A 27,324-nucleotide genomic window follows, 5' to 3' on the forward strand; every position below is an offset into this window, starting at 1 on the left:
ACCCTCACAATAACCATACGAGGGAGGTACTGTACTCATGTTTTACATGAGGCAACTGAGGCTCAGAGAGTGAAGCTCACTTGTCCATAGTCATGCAGCTGATAAATGGAAAGTTTGTCTCACTCTGAACCACTGTGGTATTCTGCCATGGCTTGTAACGGAGAATCTAAAAGGAAAGAACCATGGAAGGGCATGGAGAATCCTTAAGTGCCACACAAAAGAATCCGACTTGGCATAAGAATTTAGCAACCTCCAGAGTTGAAGAGTTACTATGAAAGTGTTATTTTCAGAAGGCAATGGTGTAGTACTTGGAGAGGACTGAAAAATACTCAGAGGCAGGAAGAGTGTTTCTGGGATGCTGTAGGAATAATAATAATGTAATCATCAACAACAGTAACTAGTATTAATTTAAAGTTTAATATATTGTATTTGCCAGCAATGGACTGAGTATAAAAGAACATTAAAAAAAAAAAAAAAACAACCACCACCAAGTCTCATAGGTTTCATCTTAGGCTACTGAGAGTTCCATTGAGCATTTTCATTATAAAGTTTGACTTCAATTCTTTAGGCTACTGTGTGTGGGACACTTTCCAGCCTAATGCATACACAATAATAATCTGGGCAGTTAGAACTTTGTGCATAACCAGCTACACAAAGGGGTAAAGTATTGCTTTTTGCTTATCTTTGCTAATGATTTCCTAAAATTAATTTTGGCCAGAAAAATCCATGGACACATTCAACAAACATGCATTTCAAACCATTCAGAATTCATCTTATAAAAAGCATATGATCCTTTAAAATTATAGAGAGCCAGTTAAGTTTAAAGATGGTAGTGTCATAATCAAATTTATTCTCTGGAAAGGTCACCCTGGCACCACTATGGTGGGTGGACAAGGTGGACTAGTGAAGCGTGGCACACAGTGGCTGACCGGGTAGTATTTGTCGAATGAATGAATGAAAAAATGACATCAGTTTGGAGGTATTTCAATAGTCCAGGAAGGAAGTGAAGGAGCATGAACTGAAGGAGTGGCTGTGGGGACAGAGATAACATTTAGGGTGTAGGTGTCATGCTGTTGGCTGTGAGGAGGGTAGGAGCAACCAAGGAATCTCTAAAGCTCCTACCTGGGCTGAATGGATGAAAGGGTGCTCCATTCTCCATGATTAAGAAATGCCGAGGACGCCGAGTTATGGGGGGAACAACGCTTCCAAGTGTGTTAAAGAGCACGGGCTCCCAGCTAAGTTCCTGGCTCTTCCTCTCATTAGTTACTTTACTTAAGTCCCCAGTGCCTCAGTTTCTATTTGGTGTTTGTGTGACTTGTATGCTCACTAAATCTGGTCAAGAAATCAGGATTAAATATGAGATCAAGGTTAAAGTACCTCCCATTAAATGAACCCATAGCTACAGCAAACTATTTGAATCCTATGGGCATTAGTCACAGTGCACACAGGCTGAGCTAATTAAGCAGATACCTGCCAGAGGCCATTGCCTGCTAAACAGCTACATTCCTACCCACGCTTTGTTTCTCTTATGAAGCTTCTTTGCCTCAAGGTATCTAGGTGGCTTATGACTATGAAGCATTTTAATAAGCTCTATGAATGAAGAAATGTAATTGGCATTAATGGCAACTTTGATGCTTGATGAGTTTCTACAGGAACAGCACCATGACACCTTTCCCTAAACCCCCTTACAAACTCTAGAGGGTCCATATGTGTACTGAAGTCGCTAATTGGAATGCTGACTTTCCTGACCAAGGCATGGCAGAAAGAAAGGCAGTTAATTATTTCTCTTCATATCTGATGAAATTTCCCCCTTTCCACCTCACTTTTACAGGACATCATTAGTCTGACATGGTGAACAATACTCTATTATATCTGGATTTTTTTTTTAATGATCACAAAAACATTCCCCACTTCTTCCATTTTCTGATCTTCTATTTAACAACTTGATCATATTTGAATTGAGCCTATCCTATTATGGAGAGATAATGACCTCAGCCTACTAGCCAACAATGAGTTATTATCTGCAGTATGCATTTTTAAAAAGACCTCCTCACAAGGTTTCAGGATGCAGCATCCAAGGGCACGTGGTGGAAGCTTCGTATCAGCACTCTACAATGTAGAGCGAATGTCTCAGCACACAACATAATTTCTCCCTCTGCTCTAATTTTAAACATATGTTTTCTTATATGTTCACATGGGTTTTCAGTTCAGCATGCATTTCTTGAGTCTCTGCAGACATGTCTGGAATAGGAACTTTTTTCTTCTGTCTTACCAAAAGAAAAAATAGGGTTCTTCTTCTTCTTCTTTTTTTTACTTTGCTAGACATAATTTATTACTGAGCTTGTCCAAGAGATCTGTGACTGTAAAATACATGGAAAGAAAAAATAAAACTAGCCAAGCAATCAGAGGCAGACAGTAGTCTAAACCCTTCAGTGGCTCCCCTCTGCCTCTCCACAGAAGTCCAAACTCCTTACCTTGGCATCCAAGGCCTCCTCTCTCTGACCCCTGACTACTTCTACTTCTCCAGGCTTCTCTGGCCTCACACCCCTACACATACATGTCTCTCCAGCCAACTGGACTATTTGCTGTTCCTCAAAAACATCTTGCCACATTCCACCCTACACATGTTCCATGGCCTTCTGCTGGGTCTCAGCCTTCAAGGCTCAGCTCGTATTTCTCTTCCATGAGGCTACATTTAATTCCCACCCAGTCCCATCTGCTAATCACTTCTTAATAATTTCCTCCTTGCCAAATTCATTCATTCAGCTGATAACATGTAGAGTGCTGAGTTATGTCTGTAGAGGAGAACACCTTGATTGAGTGGATACAATGCCTGCTCCTAAAGCTCTCACTGCTTCCTGGAGACTTCTATAGCTCTTTGTATCTTTTTATAGCTCTAACAGGCTTCCCTGAGAGAAAGCACCAGTTTTACAGTCAGGGATCACTGAGGGTGAATCCTGCCTCCATCACTTAGAAGCACTACGGTCTCAGATATGTTCCTTGAACTCTCACTCTCGCTCCCTTCATCAGTTAAATGAAGAAACGATACCCAATACCCAGCTCCCAAGGTTGTTGTGAGGGTTAAACAAGAATCCATGCACAGCCCTCAGCCATATGCAGATCACTCAGTAGAAGGGGTAACTATTGGTACTACTCTATATTATTATTGTGGAATATTCAGGTAACACTACATCTTAGACTGAAGGTTCTTTGGAGGCAGGGACCAAATCAAATTCCTATTTATGTTAGTATAGTTCCTAGCACTGTGCTCACAAAACAATAACACTGCGGAAGGAAGGAGGAAGGAGAGAGGGTGGGAAGGAAGGAAAGCAGGTTTTTGCACAAATCAAAAAGCCCTTAAAAAAAAAAAAAGAATCTTAAGACCTAGGTAAGTTAAAGGAAAAGCTTGTTTATATTAACAAATTAGATTTACATTTTCAAGTGCCTACTCTATACCAGAGTTGTTCATATTTGCTATCACTTCTCCCACAAGATGGGTAACATTATCCCCATCACATGGAGGAAGAAATGGAGGGTCGGAGAGGCTAAGTGACTTGCCTCAAATCACTCAGCTAGGAAAAGCCTGACTTGGAGTATGAACTGAGGGACGGTGCTTCTAAAGCTCTCACTCTGTGCTTCGGTCTGACATCCATGTGGTCAGTGACTCAGCATTTATCTACTGAGCACCTACTATGCACCAGGTACTGCAGAATACAGCCATGAACAAGAAGACGTGATCCCCACCATTGCCTTTAAGAAGCCAACAAGGAAGGAAGATGGGAACCAAGGAAAGAACACTACTAGGTGATAAATAAATGCAAAGTGGTGGCATTGGCTAATGTGGGCTCTGGTCAGGCCTGAGGCAGATTCTAAAAAATGCCAAAACAAACCAAAAAACCCCAATCTATTTTATGAAACAACAATTAAGTCCATGATTTGCTGCTTGGCAGACAAACCTGAGTTCAGGGGGTCCCTGGTGTTTCTCCCAGGGCCGAGGCTAGCCCTGCATCCCCTTGGTTGAAGGTTTTCTTAGTGTTGGCTCAACCTGTAGCTTTGGTCAGTGCTCATCAATAGCCTGAATCAGAGATTTATCTCTGCCATTGTAATGACTAAATTGGACCAGAATCTGCAATAATCTAGTCCAAATTCTGTGCTTCATCTACAAGCTACCAAATTAGTATTCCAGAAAGGCCTGGAATTAGCCAGGTTCTGGAATCCCTCTGCTCGTTTTTTGGTTAATCAAGTCCCTTTCTTCGTGTGTGACAAAAACTAGGCAGTGTAATAACACAGTGCCACAAGTTCCATGCTGTTGCTAATCTATCTGTTGGGGCCTAGGCTATGGGTTGGCAGCCAGAGTGCTGGTGGAGGGGATTTTGCCACCATGTTCTACTGTAAACCACCCCCTCAATCTTCCCTTTCCATCTATTCCCTGTCTCTACTCATCTCCCCTTCACCGTTACAAACAGGGCTGAAAGAACATCTTCATATGTGCCCCCTGCACACCTGGGGGAGTGTTTCTCCATGTCAATATTCAGAAGTGGATGCACATATTAAAACACTAATGGGATTGCAAAATTGCCCACTTAAATGGCTTTATCATTTTATACCTTCACTCACAGTACAAAATTCCTTTTTAAAAATAAGAACCTAGCTCTACAACATAGCATCTCATTCTCTGAGACAGTTACACCCACATGTTGTTCTGCTTAATTTATTTTCCTTCATATCTCTACCTGAGGGCTTCTCGCAGGATACAGTCACACCTACTGGCATTATTAATCGCTTCTGGTTACATTGAAAACTAAAAATGTTTTGCCTCCCTTTCTGGAATGAGGTGGACTAACTTGTATTACAAAAGAAAATACGGTTATGTCACCACTAAATAAAGAAGTAAATCAGAAATGGGTGCAAAACATCAAGCACTGGTTACAACCAATGAGTTTGGTCTAGCAGCTGTAGCCTGGTCTAAAACTCCAATGTACTTCTTCGGAACAGTACCCAGCCCAATATTCTACCTCTGGACTCCAAGAACATTTTAAAGAGAAACAGTAAATTAATTTTGTTTCATATTGATTTGAAATATTAAAAGCTCATCAATCACCTAAGTCCCATCTTTAATTCTTCAAAAGAAAGGAAAATGCCTCCCATGAACGTGACAGAAGTCTTCAGTCCCCTTCCTTTGGGGAAGGGCCTCACCACCACCCTCACCCCACCCCCCGCAAAGTGCAGACAGGGGAGTGTCTCCACCCTGACCGCACCCGCAACAGGGGAGGTGTGAGAGGGCGGGGCTGGGGAGCAGGACATGTGCTGGCAGCAAGCAGGCCAGGATGGTGGAACAGGCTGCTTTCCATGCCGAAATCCTCTGTGTGAATAGATGTTATTGTGCAGCCAGGATTCCAGCAGGGCTCACCATCCCCAGCGGGTTGGGCTTTACTAACCTCATGACCGAGGATACCGGAAAGTGTTTGGCAGAAGGCATTTGACAATATTTGCCTGTTTTCTGCTGGGAGCTGCCTCCAGATCACATGGGCCTGCTTATTTTCAGCTGCTTGGCTGCTGTATTATTTGTTCTTAGAGCGGGGATGGTCTCTAGGGCGATGGGGAGGGGGCTCACAGCAAGGCGGGGGAAGTTAGAGAGGCAAATAGCTCCTAACCCAATTCCAGAAACAAGCCAAGTGTCCCAGGAGACTTGGGCACTATCAGGCTGGCAGCTACCACCTTGGCAGTGAGGCCAGTGTACTTTCCTGGGCCTGCCCGCCCCACTGTCCTGAGGGGCTATACGCTACCACTGGAGAGGGGACAACATGAAGGATGTAGATGCCATGGAGAATGAAATGCCGTGTTGTGGAGCTAGGTTCCTATTTTTCAGAAAAAGCATTTTGCACTCTGGGTGAGGATGCAAAATGGAAAGGCCATTAGAGTGGGCAATTTTGCAGTCCCATTAACACTTTCTGTATGCCCACCACTTCCACTGCCTGATACCCACACAGAAGAAACAATTCAGCAGATGTGTGATGCAACATATGGAGACGTTCTATGGGTCTCTATTTGTAATGGCAAAGATGAGAATTGGACACAATCTCAACATCCATCAAAAAGAAGGGCAATGACGAAATGAATTCTGTTGCTGTCTTACATGAAACACTGTGTAGCAGTTAAAATGAGGTTGTTCTTTGTAGACTAATATGGGTATTGCTTTAGGACATTCGACTGAGGAAGCAAGCAAGCTGTGGATCAGGACAGTGTGGCAGGTTGTAGAACAATATTTTTAGTTATATGTTTGTATTCTTTTAAAAAGGAGAAAACACAAAATAAAAAATCACAGTTCAGAAACTTCTATCAGTCCATATGCATGTAAGTGCACAGGCAAGGGACAGTAAATACATACATATGTGTATATATACATACATATGCATGCATGCACAAACACACATATTCACATATTTCTCACTGGTAACAGTGCTGCTCTGGAGGAGGAGGCAAGAAACTACATGAAGAATGGACTTTAACCTTATCTATAATGTTTTTGTTTGTATTTTGTGTAAATAAAATAAAAATATGTATTTGCTGGATTTATTTGTGTCTTGCCTTTTTCTAAAAAGCTAACAAAATGAAGAAAATTAGACAAGGAGATTAAAAAGTATATAAACATCAGATTTAGCTCTGAATTTCCTGGCAGCCAGAGCAAAAAGGGAATGTCATTTTCCCTTGTGAAATGGAGGGTGCATCCAGTTCCTTCTGAGACAAAGTTTTTATACTGAAACTTAGTCTAAAAAAATTTACACATGTGGAACTTGATATAGGAGGTCACTTGTCCTCCACCATGGTTTTAAGCATGTCTCTGCTCCTAATCTTAGAGAAATATCTCATTTTTTCTTTCCTGCTGTTTACAGACCCTCTCCCCCACCTCCTTCTCCCACCTCATCTGTATCACTCTCCCCCTTGTTGGTTATGCTCCAACCACACGGGTGGCCTTCTGCAAGTCTGTGAGCAAGCTCAGCCTACTTCCATCCTGGGGAGAGTAGTGGATGCTGTGGTGTGCCCAGGTTACCTTTCAGGACTGAGGCGTCCTTTCCCACCGCTGAGAGGTTGATTGCTAGGCTGAATCCTCCCTGGGGAGCTGTCATCAGGAGAACGTGAAGGCAACTGCCTTGCCCAAAGATACGCCCCCTCCCTGGGGGCATCCTACATCCGTGATGAGCAAGGCTGGGGGAAAAAGACCTGGATCTATTGCCTGGACTTGTCTCTGAAGGGCCACATTGGTTTCAGAACTCCCTGTGGGACTGCTGAAGCCTCTGCTATCACAGCCCGATACCCTCTCTGCATTCCTACCCTCATGCTGTCAATGCTGGGTGCCCTACCTAACAAACCACCTGCATGCACACCTCAGCTCATAGTCTGCCTCTGGGAGAGCCCGACTGCGCTGCTCCCCAGCCTAGAATGTCTCCCTGATTTTAACACTCTCATGGCGTCCTAAGGACTTCTTGCCACACAAATGTCCACTTAAATGTCACCTCCTCAGGGAAGCTTCCCCTCACCATTCAACCTAAAATAGCCTCTGAGATATCAGCCAATCCTAATTCTCTGCACAGCACTTACCACTATCTAATGTATTACATGTTTATTTATTTATCATTAATATAACAACTTTAAAAGTTATCACCCAATTTTTTCTCTCGTCAGCCTCTATTCTTAGTCTATCTTATCCACCACTGTACTCTCGGAGCCTAAAATAGGGCCTAGCAAACAGTAGGTGCTCAGTAAATCAGTAAAATTAGTTAATGACTAAAACTCTATCTTAAAAATATAATGTAAAGGGAATTGGAGGACAATTTGATATTTGAACGACTTGATGCATTTTGATAATAATAATGACTAACAAATTTTCAAATTTGATTAGGTTCCGAAAATAGATTTTTTTCATTCAAAAAATCTACTGCTTGACTTTGTGAACTGGAGGATAAAATTTCTTCTGGACTGATCTGTATGACCATGTATTTAGAAAAACAGATATTTTGTACAGAATTAGGTACAGTAGAAGGAGAATTGATATGCATATATCAGGAAGGAGAGAAGCCCTACTCCAGGGTGTCCCTGTGGGACTCAGAAGGAAGAAGTCTGCTGAATCCACAGAACTGCTGGATCTACAGCTAAGATTCACCCAGCACTCACTCTACACCAGACACCATTCAAGCACCTTGTTCATACTAACTCATTTCCTCTCTGTGACTACCCTATGAGGTAGATACTACAGCTATCTCCATTTTACAGGTGAGTAGACTGAGGCACAGAGATGTGAAGGACCTGGACCAAGGTCACAAAGCTGGAAAAGCAGAGCTGGGAGTTAATTCCTGGCAGTCTGATTTAAGACATTACACTGTTTACAGCTTTTCCATTGTCTGGCAGATGCCAGAGAATCACAGAAAAACAGACATGAACAAGGTGATTTTCTTCAAGCCCCTTTCAAAATTTTTATTCTGAAAAGTACAACATGTTCAGATTATTAAAGTAAGAGTGTCTGTTGACTCCCAGCATTTCCATAAATTCTCACTCCCATTTCTAGTCCTTTACATTGATGCTTCATTCGATGTGCTGACATTAAGGGAATTTGTGCCATAGTTATGGGAATTATGGCATTATGGTAATTATGCCATAATTTGGGGGGAAAGAGTGCAGAGGGAGATTTGACCAAGGAAGTAGACTAGAATTTTAAATAAAACAGAAAAGCAGCATATGCAATGGGAAACAGAATACAGAAACAAGCCAAACGGCTGGAAATGGAGTTCTTGAAAATAACCTTTGCTATCCTTGTAGCAAAACAAGTTGACTACTGAGACTCTTGTTAGAGAAGATTGAGTTACATTCCTGAATGCTTTCTCCCAATGTTGTTTTCCTCTCACCTGTGGATGGATTAGTGAAGAGAATCTAATATGATTTGCTCATTAAAGCCCATCTGCTTCCTTTTCTGATCTGGTCTCTCTCCTCCATCCTTCCTGATTTTTCTCTTCCTTTCTCCCAAAGCAGAGGCTATGCACATAAAGGGTTCCTGCATCTGCCACTTCATGGCTATGTGTAGATTCAGGTAAATGATTTAACTGTCTAAGCTTTATTTTCCTCAACTGTAAAATGGGCATAACAATACTAGCTTCATAGAACTGTGAGAATGAAATGAGGCATGTGTACAAAGTGCCTAGCACGTAGGCTGGCACACAGTAGATGGGTTCCTTTCCCCTCCCCACTTCTCTTTCCTTCCCCTTTGTTCCTTACTTCCTTCAGGTTTGCGGGGCTGCGCTGCTAGGGGAGTAATAGACCTTAATTGCCAAGATCCTCAGGCATAGACAGCCTTGGTATTCAAAGCTACAACATAAGTTCTAAGTAAAGTTCTTAGAGGAGAATTTACCTGTAAATATCAAACATGAATGCAACCACTTAAACAATAGCATTAAATATTACATCATGTCCAGGAATTCCAAATATTAAAGAAAGAGCCACTCAGGTAGATAATTCACATTAATATTATTAATGTTAAAATAATTGTAGTATAATTGCAATTAATTATTAATTTATTAAGGGTTCACTGGTAGTGGTGAATAGACCTATGTTTCTATAATTTGCTGCAACATTATTAATTAAAATAATGGACTCTATTAAAATCAATTAGTAACATCTATTTGGAATTCAGTCTTTGCCAGTGTTTTGATGACAGAAAAAAAATCTACTCCCAAGTAAAATAAATATGAAAATTCAAATCTCCAGGCATATCTAGATTGAGTATTTTATACATACCTGCAAATTAAATTGATTGCATATGGGCTATGGGATGTAAGCAACAATGTCAAAATAGCCAAGTAATATGCTGTCCTATCGGCAGCAAGACATAGTTATATGAGCTTCCCATCACAAGAGAACTTGCTCATAATGGAACTTACCATTGCAGAGTAGCAGGAGTAGAGTGGGGTTTGGATGCTCTATTATTTTCTTTTTCCTCATCTGTTAAATGAAAGAAAAAGAAGCTAACTTCAGTAGGAAAACATACAAAGCCTTTCAGCTCTCTCAGGTTTCAAAAGACTACATTTCCCTGTAATGTTGATGCTTTCAAAGCAACGATACTTCCACTTTTCCAACATGTTAGACTTATCAGACGTTAACAAGAAAGAGAGGAGAAACTGATTTTATAGAAAACTCTAACATCAATTTGTATTTTTATCTGATGTAATACATTACAGCTTGAAGAGCCATCTCTCTTCATCACTGAACAGTATGACTGCACTCACCCAACTTGCTATTTTCGCAAATGAAGCTGGACATTTGAGTCGATCATTTTGACCCAAAGAACATACTGACCTCATGCACCATTTGCTTCTTGTAACTCCAATGGAATAGACAGTATAGGGTCGGGAGAATGTAAGTGTTTAGAAAAATCAGGCTAGCAATACAATAGAGCAGGGGTTGGCTAACTTCCTCTGTAAGGAGTCAGTTAGTAAATATTTTAGGATTTAGGGGCCAAGAGGCAAAATCAAGAACATTATATAATTCAAACAAAACTTTCACTGACAAAATTTAAAATATAATAATAATAACTGAATACAATGTTTGTAATATAAGTCTATTAATGAAAAAATGAAATTAGCTTGGGGGAGAGGGCAACATTTTTCTTAGCTGGGGTTGAAGGTTCACATTCTCTTTTATCCAAAAGATTACAAATATTCTTCTGTAGAAACCATTCTTAGTTTACAACCCTATGAAAACAGGCATCAGGCCAGGTTTGGTCTGTGGGGTTCTAGTTTGCTGACCTCTGCAATATAGTAATCTGAATAACAGATCAATCTTTGCATACCTAAGAAGAACTCTTCACAATTTTATCATGGATTAACTGAGAAATACATTTAATCAGTCTCATCTAATTCCTAATGAAGATTATTGATAGAAATACTCCCTGTAAAACAAAATTTATTGATCGATAAAATTTGACCGAAGAAAACTAGTATAAATAAATATTATAAGAAAATAATGTCAAAACCTACAAATAAAATCAACAAAATTTAATAACATGAAAAACAGTCAATGAAATAAATCTGTGATATAAGATTTATATGGGAAAGAATTTGTACCCATGAAAATAATTTAAGTAAAACAAAAATGAAAATGGAAGAAAATGAAATATACTGCATTAAAAACGTTTTAATGCATTAGCTTATTGAAGCTGAGTTCAGAAAATATTTTCTTGATGAAAATTGATCAACACTGGTATAATTCTGATTAAAATGTCTACTTATAAAAACTATGAAGATATTGTTGTTGCTTGTTCAACAATTGTACATATTCACCTTCTCCCTTATTAATAGAATCCCAGTTTAAAGGGGACCATCTGTTCAGGGAGAGTTATCCCCTCTCAAATCCTAGAGAGGTGAATGTTGATTAATTTAGATCTATCCCGGTAATTTTATGTCATCTAGCCTCGCCCTGATGGCTTGGGAGGCAGCATGTGACATGGTACTGACCTATCAGATTTAAGGAGAAGCCTCCTGGATGCTTTCGGGAAGGTTATTTTTCCCTAATAAAAAGGAATGGAGGCCTTGATTTCATATTTCTGGCCTCCAAAAGTGTGGCGGGGGGAGCCTTTTTTTTTAATGGAGAAAAGGAAGGATGGAAAGGAGGGAGGGAGGGAAGAAAGGAAAGAAAGGAGGGAGGGAAGGAAGTAAAGAGGTAAGAAGGGAGGGAGGGAAGGAGGGAGAGAGGGAGGGAGGGGGAAGAAGGGAGGAAGAGACAGAAGAGATACTGGTCTGTCCTGCTTTTCGAACATGGTTGTGAGTGGACATGATAACTGGAGTGAGGCAACTGGGAAAAGAGCAGCCTGAAGACAAAGTCAACCCCGAGGAAGGCAGAGAGACAAAGTGGGAAAGACTGGGGATTCTGAGTGTCATGCTGTGCCTCTGATTAACAAACCTCCAAAATAGCTGCCTCTTTGTTTTGTGAGATAATACAATTTTGTCAGTTAATAAAATCTCTTTTCACTGGGTATTCATTTCCCTGCCACCAAAACTATCCTAACTAGTATAAAGACTAAATGTTCTCAGGGACAAAACGTCCTAATACATCATGCGCTTAACACCTACTCATGCTGTTTTGCCAACCTGGAGTTACTTTTAAATGTTAGTCATCCTTTCCAGTTTAGAATATACACTACCACCCCTTGAAGCCTTCCTTGATACCCTCCAAGTCAGGCATCATTGATCCTGACTCTGTTCTTCTATACCCCATTACTTGTCTTTCAATTGAACAGTTTAGCCATCTGGATCATTATTTCTATACATAGCCATATCCATCTCCCTGACTTGAGTATCCTAGTTAAGAAGATCCCACTTAAGAAGGCAAGGATGCCTGATTTCAAACTATATTACAAAAGCTACTGTAATCAAAATAGTATGGTATTGGCATAGAAACAGACATATAGATCAATGAAACAGAATAGAGAGCCCAGAAATAACCCCAGACACACAGTTGATTAATTTATGACAAAGGAGCCAAGAATATACAATGGGGAAAGGATAGTCTCTTCAGTAAATGGTGTTAGGAAAACTGGAAAGCAACAATCAAAAGAATTAAACTGGACCACTATCTTTCTTACACCATACACAAAAATTAATTCAAAATCAATTAAATACTTGATGTAAAACTTGAAACCACTTAAAAGTCCTAGAAGAAAACATAGGCAGTAAGCTCCTTGACATTGGTCTTAGTGATGATTTTTTTGGATTTGACATCAAAAGCAAAGGCAACAAAAGTAAAAATAAACAAGTGGGATCATACCAAACTAAAAATCTGCACAGCAAAAGAAATCATCAATAACAACAAAAAGACAACCTACTGAATGGGAGAAAATATTTGCAAATCATGTATCTGTTAAGGGGTTAATATTCAAAATATATAAACAACTCATATAACTCAACAGCAAAAAAAAAAAAAAAATCCGATTCAAAATTGGGCAGAAGATTTCAACAGACATTTTTCCAGAAAAGACACACAGATGGCCAATAGGTACATGAAACGAAGCCCAGTGTCACTAATCATCAGGGAACTGCAAATCAAAACCACAATGAGACATCACCTCACACTTTTCAGAATGACTACTATTAAAAAGACAAGAGGTAACAAATGCTGGTGAGAATGAGGAGAAAAGGAAACCCTCGTGCACTGTCACTGGGAATGTAAACTGGTGCAGCCACTATGGAAAACAGTATGGAGGTAACTTAAAAAATTAAAAATAGAACCACCACATGATCTAGCAATTCTACTTCTGGGTATTTATTTGAAGAAAATGAAAGACTAATAAGAAAAGATATCTGCATCCCATGTTCACTGCAGCACTATTTACAATAGCCAAGGCATGGAAACAATCTAAGCGTCTATGAACAGATGAATGGATAAAGAAAATATTTTATATATATTTATGGATATTATTCAGCCATAAAAAAGAATGAAATCTTGCCACTTGCAACAATAATGATGGACTTTGAGGGCATTATGCTAAGTGAAATAAGTCACACAGAGAAAAAGACAAATACGTATGATTTCACTTATATGTGAAATTTAAAAAAAAAAAGGTTACAGATGAAGAGAACAGATACAGATTGATTGTTGCCAGAGGGCTTGGGGTGGGGGGAGTCCTGGAGTGGCCCAGAGATGCAAACCAGCTGTCAAGGAAGGTGGGAGGAAGTCAGGGGTAGGGTGGAGAAAGCAAGGGACAGACAAAGCCATGGGGACCCAAAAGATGAGACCACCTTCCCAGAAGCAAGGTGGCTGCAGCACAGGTCCTGGTCGAGTGGTGGAGTGTAGCAAGGGAGCAGGAGAAGTGCTGTTTGACATCTAGTAATCCTGTTCAAGCTTCAAGACAGTCTCTGGTCCCTAACTGAGGGTAATAATAATGCCTACCTTGAAAGGTACTTGGGAAGATTGAGTGAAATGAACTTAACAGAGCTCAAAAACATCAGCTGCAGGGGCTGCATGGCAAAGGCTGCCCTGGGCTGCTCCAGCTGGCGGGAGGCCTTGGAGCAATTCTGTTCAGTAGGGATCTACCGTGGGAAGCAGGCAAGGGAGGGAGGTTTATAGGGGCAAACAAACACAACCGCATCGACGGGGACCCTGCGAGGCAAACACATAGCAGAGGACATCACAGCTCCATATAGGAAGGAGCATTTGAGCTAGCCTTGAAGAGATGGTCAGGCTTTTAAAAATAACTTTGTTTTCTGTGTGCAAAAATAATACATGTTCACTTGTTTAATTTTTGAAAATATATGGAAAATAGAAATCTCTGGAAATTCAAGTGCCTCTCAACAGAAAGTGCTGTTGTCAACTCTTTATCCTTTTACCGCTAGTCTTTTCCCAACTTTCTCTTTCACATCCAAGCACACACACATGCCTAACTTAAAACAAATGAGAATCAATCACATGGCACATCCTGGCTGGTAACCTGTCTCATTCACCTTTACAAGGACAGGTCAGACTTTGAGAGGAGGATGCTGAGGGAGGGATGCTACAGGGGGAGCAAGCAGCATGAGGAAAGGCATAGAGGAGGGAAAAGGCAAATGGTCTGTCGTCTGGAGCCAGGAAACATCCCCATTCTGGGAATCCACCACAGTGTCTCCCATTCAGGTGATAACCTGTCTCTGTTGTGTCAGACTTTCTTCCCAACCAAACTTTGTTAGGGTTCATTCCTGATACCAATGGATGGAAAGAGAACTGGCTTTGAGGGCAGGCAGAACCGGGTCTAAATTTCAGTTTTGCCCCTAACTCTGTGTGGGAACCTGAGCAGACACTTGACTCATGCAAGCCTGAGGGTTCTTATCTAAAACATGGGAATCAAAACTTATGTCACAAGGATGGCTCAAGGGTTAAATATAATAAAATATGTTAAAAACTAGATACATTTAAAAAGAATATCATAACAATAATAATAGCATTCATTGGCCGAGTACTTAAGCCAGGCACTGAGCATCACTTTTCATATGCTATCTCCTTTTGTTCCTCCCACCAGTGCTATGAATTAGTTTTACATCCCTATTTTATAAATAAGGAAACTGAGCTTTGCATGAAGCTGAAAAACCTGCAGAAGGCCATGCAGCCCAGGAGTGGAGACTGGACCTCACCTAATGATTGGCATATGGTGGCTACTGACAGTATTTAGACAAGAACAGGTCTACCTGGAGACAACAGGGACCTGCTGGCTCTGTCATCAAATAGGTGCCTTCCATCTCTGCAGGCCTCTTTCCCTATGGAAAGACTTCCTGCCCAGGGTCTGAATTCCTAGTCATTTCCCCAAAGGGGGTGTGTGTCACACCTAGGCCTGAACCTCCTATCTGATGGCTCCCAATCCTAATTCATCAGAAGTCATGTTAACTTATGCACTCACTTATCAAATATTTATTGAGTATCTAGTATGTTCCAGCCTTATGCCAGGAACTAAAGGGTGAGAAAAAACAGACATGGTCTCTGCTCTCTTGAGCTCAAATTGTCAGTAAATAAAATGTAAGTCCTAAGAAAGAGCTGAGAAGGGCTGGTCCAAGATGCTATGGCAGCACCAAGTGTGGGATATGAGCCCAGCCTTGGGATCTGAAGGAGCAGCAGGAGCCAGCTAGGCAAAGAGGACAGGAGAGCACATTTTAGGAAGATGGAAAGAGCCATGGTTGATAAGAAATCTTAGGAACTGGTCTTGACAGATGCCTTTTCATTTTGACAGGCAGAAATGTCTCAAACCAAACAAGATTCATCCTGCAAGGCAGAATTTCAAACCAACAAGATTCTGGGGCCATTCACAGTACACACTGAGCCTCAAGGTCCCCCTGCTTGTCCTACCAAAGCCACAGCACCAACTGCTTAAAAATCCTCCCATCAAGATGCTGCTCAGTGCCTGGTCTTCTCCTTGTCACTCTGTTCTGCTCCCACTTTGCAATTATAGTTCCAATACACTGCCCTCTCAGAGTGAATCCTGGTCCAATGCCCAGTGATGAGCACCTCTGCTCCCTTTTCTGGATCTATTTCCTAATATTAACACTGAGGCCAAATTTCCAGGCTCAAATCCTGGCTCTATCACTTATTAGCTGTGACCTCAAACAAATTTTTGGTGCCTTAGTTTCCTTAGTTGTAAAATAGGGGTAATAACAGTACCAAGCACTAACTGTGATGGCTAATTAAACCACTTCTGGCACAGGGTATGCTACCTAAGTGTTCCCTATCACAATAATAGTCACCATTCCTCCAGAGAGGTCTTGCACCTGCATCCCTGTTCTGCCCACAGGCCTGGGTTTGGCAAGCCCTTCACCTGGGCCAGAGTTATTCATCCCTTTCCTGTGGTCCTAAAGCACCCTGGCTGGTCCCTGGCAAAGCCCTCATCACAGACTGGTCACTGTGTGCTGACAGTGCATCTGCACATCTGCCCGGCTAGTTTGTAAGCTCTGTAGGGCACAGTCTACACTCACCATTGTGTCCCCAGCACCCACACATGGCAGTATTTGTGGAATTAGTGAACAGCTAATACTACAACTAAATGCTGAACCTACCCATCTGATTTCAGTAAGCATGTAAAATACCAATAGTACTAGGGATCGTTTATTGAGGTTTTATAATGTGCCAGGCACTGGGCAAAGCTCTTTATATTATTGCATTTAATTTTCATAGCTGCCTGAGTCAGGGAATGATTTAATGTATGTTGAAACATCAAATATGGTACTTGATATATACTTAGTGCTTAACCGATGTTAAGTTTGATAATTAGTATTATCTCATTTTAGAGAGGAAGAAACTGAGGCTCAGAGAAGTAATTTGTCTGAGGTCACACAGTTTAGCAGTGGAGCCAGGAGAGGGACCCAGTCTAGCTGACGTACAGACTTCCTGAAATCCGAACATTTAGGAGACTCATTCTCTCTTCAAACCTGCAGCACTGGACTAAAGATTTTAGGGAACATATTATCTACCTGATCATTTATTTTCTGCCTCTAGGCTGACAGGATTCATGATATTGGGTACCTATTCTAGAATACTTCCTGCCTAGAGCCAGTGTGGCAGAGTCTAATATTGAAGGAGAAAGTTTCTAAATTAATTACTTCTTTTCAAATCCCAGGAAAGGTTCAAATTTATGTGAGTCTCAAGTTTCACTTCAAAGTTCTAATTCTATTTCCTTTCATTATACTAATCAGGCTGCACCTGGCCAGACCTCACCTGTTGGGAACATGGGGCTGCCAAACATTTCATTTCCCCTTATCCACCTCCTTTCCAGCGATGCAAAGAGCACCAGCTGATCAGGGCACCTGGACCCAGGCCTTTGGCAGTGGGCATCAGCCCCTGGCAGCAAACGCTTCTCCCCGTGGGAACAGTGCTAAGTATTAAACAAAACTGTGATGTTGGCAGCACTGCTCTGAGGGGGCCCCACACCTGCTTCCTTTCACCTCCTCTGGGTGAATTCCTTCAGAATCCTGGAGTAGGAAAGGGTCTTTCTAACTTTGATACAAATCCCAAAGCCATACAAGAAAATATTGAGAAATTTTACTACATAAAAAATCCAAAGCTTCTATGTGGGGGGAAAGAAACTCACACCATAAGTATAAAGGTAATGACCTGCTTGGGAAAACTGCAGTCATACCAAAGACAACAGTCTCACCTCCTCACCATAGAAAGAGCCCCAATAAAATCAGAAGGAAAAAGACCAAGAACCAAGAGGAAAAATTAGGCAAAGCACATGATACATAGTTGGCAGGGAAAAAATGCAAATACTCCTGAAATGTGAAAAGATACTCTCAATCAATGAAAATGAAAACTACACTAAAATGCCTTTTCTCACTTATCAGATAGGCAAAAATCCAAACCATGACCACACAACTCTGATGTGAAGCTGTGGGAAACAGGTGCCTTCCCACCTTACAGGGGGAATGCAAAATGGTGCCTCCCGTATATGGAAGGACATTTAGCAGAATACTGAAATCCCACACTTCTTTAACCAGCAGTCCCATGTCTGCAGACAGATCCTGCTGATACAACTGGACACATGGGAAATGACCATACACAAGGTTATTCATTGCAACTAGGCTGTAACAGCAAAAGTGTGGAAACAGCTCAGTGCTCATCTAGTTAACTAATTTATGATACATGCTCATGGTGGAATACTACACAACTGCAAGAAAAGAAGATTAAAAATAAGAAAAGAATGAGAATGCTCTCTCTGTTCTTTCTGATACAGAACACTCCAGGCTTTATTATTAACTGAAAAAAGCAAATCACAGCAAAATGCATATAGGGTGCTACTTTTTTGCATAAGAAAGTGGCAAAAAGAACATATATTTGAATATTTTATTTATATAAAGAAATCAAACACTGGAAGAATACACAATAAACACTGGGAATACTTGAAGAATGCACGATAAAACAAAAGTGCTTCGCATTAGGAAGTTGAGGAGGAAGATAGATGGGACCAAGACTTCTCAGTGAGTGCCTTTACAACATTTTGATTTTTGAACTACAGGAATGTATTACCTATTTTAAAATACTTTAATTCTGAGCAAATTAATAGATTCTATTAGGGAGTCACCATCTGAAGGAAGAATCTCTTCAAATGGTTAAGTGGTCCTGGAGTGCCCAAAACTGAAAGCAAACTATACTTAAAATCTGGCGTGGCTTTGCAGTATTTTGCTTTGCTAATATCCATTATGTAATAAACACTTACTGGGCACCTACTATGTACCAGGTCCTTCCATATTAAGTGGTGGTGAGACACAGTCAATCAGACTCACTCCCTTCCCCTCAGAGAGTTATGGCATGTGGAGGAAGGGAGTGGAGGTACAGAGAGGCCTGGAGGTGCAGTCCACGCACAGAGGAGGGATGACCTAATTCTCCACAAGTGCAGAGGACAGATAGACACTCAGGGGCAAAGAAGGCAGCCTCTCAGATACAGAGGGGAGGAAGGGGAAGAGCTTGGGGGTTGTCTTAAACCCTAACCTAAGCAGTGGGCCTCATCAGCCCTCCTTTAGTCTTGCACCTTGGTTCCCAGCTTGGGCTAAGACTGCAGCATTCACCCCACAAGGGCAATCCAGTTTTTAAAAGCCATCATGGGAAGGCTCTCTGTGGAACTCCTCCCACCCCGGACTTCCCACTCTAAGTCACTGCCCCTGCTCTAGGAGCTGTCTGAGTGCCTTTCTGCTACTGGCAGGGTGGGGGGTTTTGTCCACAATTCGATGGGAATATGGAAGAGTTTAACCACATTTCCTCTTCTCTGGAACAAGATTCCAAGTTGGGTAATAACCTGACATACTGAGTGAGCTGAGTGGAGTGAGAGAGACGTAACTTTCACATACACAGCCCTGAAATGAGATGAGATTTTAACATCATAATGATGAGTCACATTAAGTTGTGACCCGCTGTGAACCCAGTTCTATGCCACCATGCTGCTGAATTCCAAATTTTCCTTTCCCTATGTTATAAACACCCTCTGTCACCAGTCAGTCAGTAATAGCCATGACGAGCTAGAGAAGGGTTGTGGAGGGTACATTCCAGTGAGGCAGGCAGGATGGGGAATGGCAGTTGTTAGGAGCTGTCAAAGAGCAGAGGGAACAGGACTTAGTATGGACTGTCTCACACACACACTCTCACACACACACTCAGACATACTCAGAGTCTAAGTTGGAGATAAAGGGAAAGAAGCTCTGTACTCCTGCCTAGGATGTAACATAGAAGCTGAAGTCATCTAATTTATTATATTAAGAATATGATGGCACGAAGGCTAGAGGACTTGGGGACATCAGGGTTACATTTAATTTGTCCTCTTTCCCAAGGAGGGAAACAGGAATCCCACTGGGTTCCTGCTCTTTGGACACATCCTATGGTCCCAGTCTCTCCAGTTCTCTTCATCCTGCTGACTCAACCCTGGTATATAGCCTCATCACCTCATCTGAACCAGGTGGAAGCCCCTGAAGTCCCTTCCTGGCTCCAATCCACCTGCAGAGAACCTCCACACTAACCTGAAAATGACACTTTGATTTGTCACCTCCACCCAGCTCCTTCAGTGGCACCTTAACTACCAAATCCAACCCCTTGTGGGAGTTCAAGTCCTCCAACAATATGGCCCAGCTCCCATTTCCAGCTTTTCCCTTCATGATTCTTCAATCTCTCTGCTCAAGACAATCTGGAAAACTCTCCAAGCTCAAAACCTGCCTATGGCTTTCTGCCTCCTAGCCCTTCAGTTAAAGGAACCACATGGATCCTATAAGGCCCAACACAAATGGCACCTCCTCCAAGATGCCTTCCCTAGTCACCTTCCCACCTTGTGACTTCTCCAAAACTTCAGCATGCATTCTAACCACTTGGGGTTTTGTTAAAATGCAGAGTGTGCTTCAGCGGGTCTGGAGTGGACCCAAGATTCAGCATTTCTAACAAGCTTCCAGGGAGGTCGTCCTGGAGTCCAGGAACGTATTTGGTATGGCAAGGCAGAACACCTTGCAGAATTCAAGTGGAATTTACTACATACGACCTTGTGTTATTAATACTCAAGCATGTGCCTTAGCTTCCCTTCTGAAATGAAAATTCCTTGAGAGCAAGGACCCACAGAAGAGACAGTTTACACAATAGACAAAAAGCCAGCTATAAAATCAGACAGCTCTAAGTTTGACTCTTAACTCTGCCACTTATTTGCTATGACATAAGTCACATAACCTCTGAATCTTAAGAACTTGTCTTTCTAAAACATGTACTTATAAAAACACTCTCTGACTCCTCATTGCCTGCATAGGAAAATCTTAAAAACTCAACTCACCCTTACTTGCTAGACTCTCCTCCCCTTCCTGCATTTTCCTCCATACTCACCAGGCACCAGCCTCAAAGATCTGCTCCCTCCTGAAACCATGTGCTTCGCTCCTGTCATTCCCTCTCCCTGAAACACCTTTCCCCTTTCCACAGGCTGCTAGTAAGTACTCCTCATTTTTCAATGAGGCCAGTCTAAAGTTTTCTTCCATCATAAACCTTTGTGCACTACATGTTTATTGGTTGGCTTTGATGGTTGGTTACCAACCTTGACGGTAAAAACTTTGTATTTAAAATCTCAATATATTCAAATATTTACATAGAGTAAAGAATACTCTATGAACTTTCTGGGAATTGATTTAAATTTTCTATAAGAATTCATGTGTAGTATGCACATTACAAAAAGTACTTATTATCATCTCCTTTCTCTCCCTTAAGTATGATTTTACAAGTTTCCTCATTTGTAAAATGGAGCTGAAAGATACCTCCCTCCCAGAGCATTAGAGGAAACAGGGGCTGTGATTATGCCTAGAGGACTGCCTAATGCTTAATATATTTTAATTTCAGCTCCCTGCTCTTTCTTTCTTGTACAACTTTGGGCTATTCAGAGTCTTCTACACAGTCAAGTGCTCAAGGAATCTTCTGGGTTCAGCTTCTGCAGGAACTTCTGTTCCACCTGTACAACTCTGTTCAATCCACACTGCTAAGTTTTCCTCTCTGGATATAATGCTCTAACCAGTCATGAGCCTTATAATACTTTACAGTTACAGTCTTCCCATTTGTTGGTGAGTATACCATTAGAAACATGAAGATCTACTGACATCTGCCAAGGGTAAAATGCAATTCATTCAGACTGGAAATGAGAATTTATTTGACCCCAATTATAGTAAATAACCCATCCACTCTCGGGCATTCACGGTTTGACCTCACTAGCCCAGGGTTTTCTTCCCAACTGTATTCCATCAAAATGTCCCATGTCCCATTTCTTCATGCTCACTGAGTCTCTAGTCAGTCAGTTAAATCCATCTTTTCTGAGCTGCTAAAAGGGACATAACAGGAAGAGCATTAGACAGAAATCAGAAGACCTGGGTAACAGTTTTGATTTTAACACTATCTAAGAGTATGATTTTGGACAAATAACTTTCTTTCTCTGAGCCTCAATTTCCTCATCTGTAAAATTGGAGAGTGAGCCAAGATGATATCTATAAAATCTCATCGTCTCTAATTCTAGGCTAATAAACTGATTATCCACCTACTCCATTTCATTTGAACCAGGACTTCCTGGTGCTAATACCCAGCTCTTGCTCAGGCCAGTAGAAGAAATACTTTTCAGCAGGTAGAACTTCAATCTCTCTCAAATCATCCCAGAAAGGCATTTTTACCTGCTGGTCTGGTTCAGGGATAAACTTTACAGTATATTCTTTAGCTGGACACTCAACAGCTAGTCTTCCATTTTTTCCTGCTTGCTAATCAAGCCCCAGTTTTATTCAAGGCAGTAAAATGACAATCCCAGGGGTATTCATGATTTGTCTAACCCAGAGGTCAGCAAAAATTTTCTGTAAAGAGCCAAGTAGTAAATATTTCAGGCATATGGTCTTTGTTGCATTTTCTTCTTTTTCTCTACTCTTTAAAAAACAAAACAAAAACAAACAAAACTTAGATCATGGGCTGTATAAAAATAAGAGGTAGGCTGGATTTGACGTGGGGGTGATCCAACCTTCATAATTCTATTCTTTTCTATTATTTTGACAAATATTCACTCTCTTATTCTCCCTTTCAGCTACAGATGATAGTGTTCTGGACACGAAGTAAGCAAAATCTACTGGGAGTGTCTGGGAAAGTTGTTTCCTTCCGATAAAAGAAACACACATAATAAGAAAACTACCTGGTGCCTTCCCTTGTCCCATCCATCTGTTTTGAACATGGACCTGATGCCTGGACCTGAAGCTGAAATCTTGTGATCATGAGGTCACAAGCCAACATGAGGACAAAAAGTCAACAACTTAGGAAGACTAAGCAGAAAGTCATACAGAGCCTGGGTCCCAGGTGATGCTCAGCTGTTGAATAAACCCTGGAACCTCCTACTTCCTATCTTAAATAAGACAGTAAATATCTACATGGTTTAAATCACTGTCAGATTTCTGTATTTTACAATCTAAAATATTCTTAAAGTATAAAACTGAGGAGTCTTTCTCTTAACTTTTGAAACTTCAACCATATTCTAAGCCCCCAACTATGTGCCAGGATCTGGGGTTACAGCAGTGAACCATGCAACATTCCTGCCTTCGTGGGGCTTTCAGTGGAAGAGATGGTAAGGTGCAGGCAAGTATTAACATACCAATCAGCCTCTGAGAGGGGGGAGTAAGACTCCCTAGCTCTAGTCTTAGAATTCCTACGGACAAGTTGCAAAATTCTCAATGGCAAGTCTTTGAAGCATTACCTTCTAAGTGGCAGAAAAGTGCAAAGACTAATTGCCTGATGTTCAAAGGCAAATGTACAGACCTCAGTTCAAATCCTAGCTCTACCACTTACCAGCTGTGTAACTCAGGAAAGTTACTTAACCCCTATGAGCCTCAGTTTTCACATGTACAAAATGAAGCTCATAATAATAAGCTACCTCCTAGGACTACTGTGATAATTGAATGAGATATTGGAATTAAAGCACTTCTTATTGCTTAATAGATGATAGCCATATACACATATTAACTATAAATATATACATAGGTAAAATTTTGTTTAACAATATATGCTTAGAAAAAAAGACTAGAAGGAAACATCAAAAAACATCCTATTACCTTTGGACAATGGGATTAGAGGCAATTATTTTTCTTCCTCATATTTTTTCCTATTTTTTTCAAATATATACACACATGACTCTTATAGCCAGGGGATATATTTCTTTAATGTAATATTTTTGCATTTTGAAAATAAAAACATGTGGACTGAGACTTCTTTGTTCTTTTACACACATAGGAATCAGGTGGCCCATGTTTTAGATCTAGCACTGGCACTGACATGATCTCCACATTAACCCTGATTTTCTCCTGAGGATATTTCTAAATTGTTACATTGGAACCCAGGAAGAGTATAGTCTATTAGGCTGAAGAGACTGAGGTTAGAATTTAGAGATGACAAAGGGGCTAAGATATAAGGAGCAACAGTTCAGAGAGAAGAGAACCATAGAGAAGAAGATAAACATGCCTGCATTCAAATTCCCCTCAAGTCTTTAGCTTATTCCTATACTGCACATGCAGAGAGTGAGAAACCAAAAAAAAAAAAAAAAAAAAAAAAAACCAGAGAAAACATTAGCTTAGAGGCTAAAGATAAAGAGAAATGTGAGGTAGACATGAAAGGAAGGTTGCATACTATAATCTCTAAGAGAAACACTGATTAGCTAAGAAGTCCACAATTTGGAGTTCAAACTGAGTCAAGGTAGAAGGAACTTGGTAAAAATCCAGGGCTTTCAGCTGCGGACCCAAAAAGGCTATGACCTAAGAGTAGAGACCATACTCTTGTAGTATGGATAAAACTGAAATAGATTGGACTTAACCAAGTCTTAACAGGGTCAAGTGGACTTACTGGTTCTCTATCTGCCTGCTAGAACAAAATTTAAAACTCTTTGGATGATGTAAACATCACTCAAAGCCTCTTCAACTTTGCATTCACAATGTTGAGCATTAAATCAAAAATGTTAAGGCATACTGAAAAATAGGACCAAAAACCTGAAATCCTAGGAAAAACATATACTAGAAATAGATCTAGATATGAGTTACATGTAAGAGTTGTCAGACAGGTACTTTAAAATAACTATGGTTAATATGATTAAGGACATAGAGGAAAAGACAGTCAAAATAGAGGAACTGATGGACAAAACAGATGAAAAAAATGTAGACTATCAACTGGGATTTGGAGAAAAGAATCAAATGAACTTCTACCATAAAAGAAAGAATACAACATCTGAAATTAAGATCACTTGGATGGGCCTAACAGTAGACTCTAAACACAAAAGAAAGTCGAAATTGAGAACTGAAATGTAGATCAACAAGAAACACCAAACTGAAGTAAAAAAAAGAAAAATGGACAACCCAAAGCAAGCATAAGAAACATATGAGGTACAGTAGTAAAAGGATCTAGTATTCATGTAGCTGGAGTTTCAGAAGGAGGTAAGAGAGAAAGGGGAGAAAAAAATATTTGAAAAGACAATGGTCAACAATTTTACAAATCTGATGAACAACAGCCCACAGGTGCAAGAAGTTCAGTGAATCCCCAAAAGGAAAAATAAAAGGAAACCATATCTATGTACATCATAGTCAAACTAAAAACAAAACTAAAGGCAAAGAAAAAAAATCTTTCGCCTGAGACAAAAAGACAAACTGCATTCAAAGGAGTAAAAATAAGTCTGATGACTAAGTTTCAGAAACCAGAAGGCAATGCAATGAAAACTTTAAAGTGTTGAAAAGAAAAAAATGTACTAACCTCAAATTCTATATCCAGCAAAAATGTCCTTCAAAAATATAGGTGAAATAAAGATGTTTTTAATGATCTACACTACCCTATACTGCTTTACCAGAAATATTAAAGGAGTTTATTTGGGTTGAGGAAGTAATGATTCCAGATGGAAGCATGGACTTGCTGACATGAATGAAGAGCCCTGGAAAGGGTAAGTGTGTAGATAAATATAAATAGATACCGATGAATATTTAAAACAATAATAATGTATTGAGGGGCTTATAAAATATGTAGAAGCAAAATATATTAAAGCAATTGCACAGAGGGCAGAAAAGTGTAAATGAAGTTAGATTGTGAGAGTGATCATGCACTGTATTTGAAGTGGGAGAAGGAGAAACATGAGGTAGACATGAAAGGAAGGTTGCACACTATATTCCCTAAGAGAAACACTCTAAAAGAGTATCTAATTGGAAATCTAGCAGAGAAAAGCATGAAAATATTTAACTGCATTAATCCCTCCCAAAAAAGGAACAAGGAAAGAATAACGGAATAAACTCAGATGCAACAAATCAAAATTAAATAGCAAGTTTGTTGATTTAAGCACAATAGTGTAAGTAACTATACTAAATTTAAATGATCTAAATATTCCAGTTAAAGACTATCAGACTGGATTTTTTAAAACTATATGAAAAACCTTAATATTGAATTCAGAAAGGTTGAAAATAAAAAGTCAAAGAAAGACATACTATAACAATACAAATAAAAAAGAAAGCTGGTATAGTTATATTACTATCAGACAAAGTAGACTTGAAGACAAAAAGTACTACTAGATATAAGGAGGAACATCTAATAATGATTAAAAGGATCATTTCAACAAGAGGATGTAACAATTCTAAATTTCTAAGAATGAATACTTCAAAGCACGTAAAGCAGGAATTAACAGAATGGAAAAGATAGATAGCCACAATCATAACACCTCTCTCAGTAACTGAGAGAACAAGCAACAACAATACAATTCATAAGGATATGGAACATTTGAATAACATGAATAATCAAACTGATCTAATTGGTATCTACAGAACATTACACCCCAAAACTGTAAACTATACATTCTTTATAAGCATACATGGGCATTTGTCAAACAGTCCATATGTTTGCACAAAAAGCAAGTCTCACTAACTTTAAAAATTTTTTTAAATATTTTTAAACTAATTTTAAATATTGAAGTCATACAGAATATTCTCTGACTACAGCAGAATTACAAAAGAAATCAACTGATATCAAAACCAGACAAAGACACTACTGAAAAAGAAAATTATAGGCCAATACTGCTGATAAACATAGATGCAAAAATTCTCAACAGAATATTAGCAAACAGAATCCAACAACACATAAGAATGATCACACGCTATGGTCAAGTTGGATTCATTCCAGGGACACAAGAATGGTTCGATATATACAAATCAATGTGATACACTTTATCCACAAAAGAAAGGACAAAAATCACATGATTATCTCAACACATGCAGAAAAAGCATTTGATAAAATCCAACACCCATTTATGATAAAAACTCTTATCAAAGTGAGTGTAGAGGGAACATATCTCAATAAAAGCTATTTATGACAAACCTATAGCCAACATAACACTCAACAGTGAAAGGTGAAAGCCGTCCCACTAAAATCTAGAACAAGACAAAAATGCTTACTTTCACCACTTCTATTCAACATAGTATTGGAAGTCCTAGCCATAGTAATCAGACAATAAAAAGACATAAAAGGGATCCAAATTGGAAGAGAAGAGGTAAAACTGTCACCATATATGGATAACATGATACTATATATAGAAAACCCTAAAGGCTCCACACAAAAACTACTAGAGCTGATAAAATAATTCAGAAAGGTAGCAGGATACAGAAATCAGTTGCATTTCTTTACACTAACAAGAAATATCAGAAAAGAAAAGAAACAGATCCTTTAAAAATAGCATCAAAAAGTACTTAGGAATAAACCTGACCAAGGACGTGAAAGACTTATACACTGAGAACTACAAAACACTGATTAAGGAAATTAAAGATGATTTTTAAAAATGGAAAG

At 40.0% G+C, this 27,324-nt stretch overlaps 1 protein-coding gene across 2 annotated transcripts in view; it reads right to left on the bottom strand.

The window, feature by feature from the left end:
• The window catches only part of RFX4 (regulatory factor X4), a 152,406-nt gene that overhangs the window by 88,114 nt on the left and 36,968 nt on the right, over positions 1–27,324 (bottom strand). For both annotated transcript variants that reach the window (XM_074375133.1, XM_074375131.1), the window contains exon 3: positions 9,930–9,990. The gene's annotated coding sequence lies outside the window, so the exon portion shown is untranslated. The remainder of the gene's footprint in view (positions 1–9,929; positions 9,991–27,324) is intronic.

Source organism: Camelus bactrianus, chromosome 12, assembly GCF_048773025.1.
Source record: "Camelus bactrianus isolate YW-2024 breed Bactrian camel chromosome 12, ASM4877302v1, whole genome shotgun sequence".
Lineage (NCBI taxonomy): Eukaryota > Metazoa > Chordata > Mammalia > Artiodactyla > Camelidae > Camelus > Camelus bactrianus.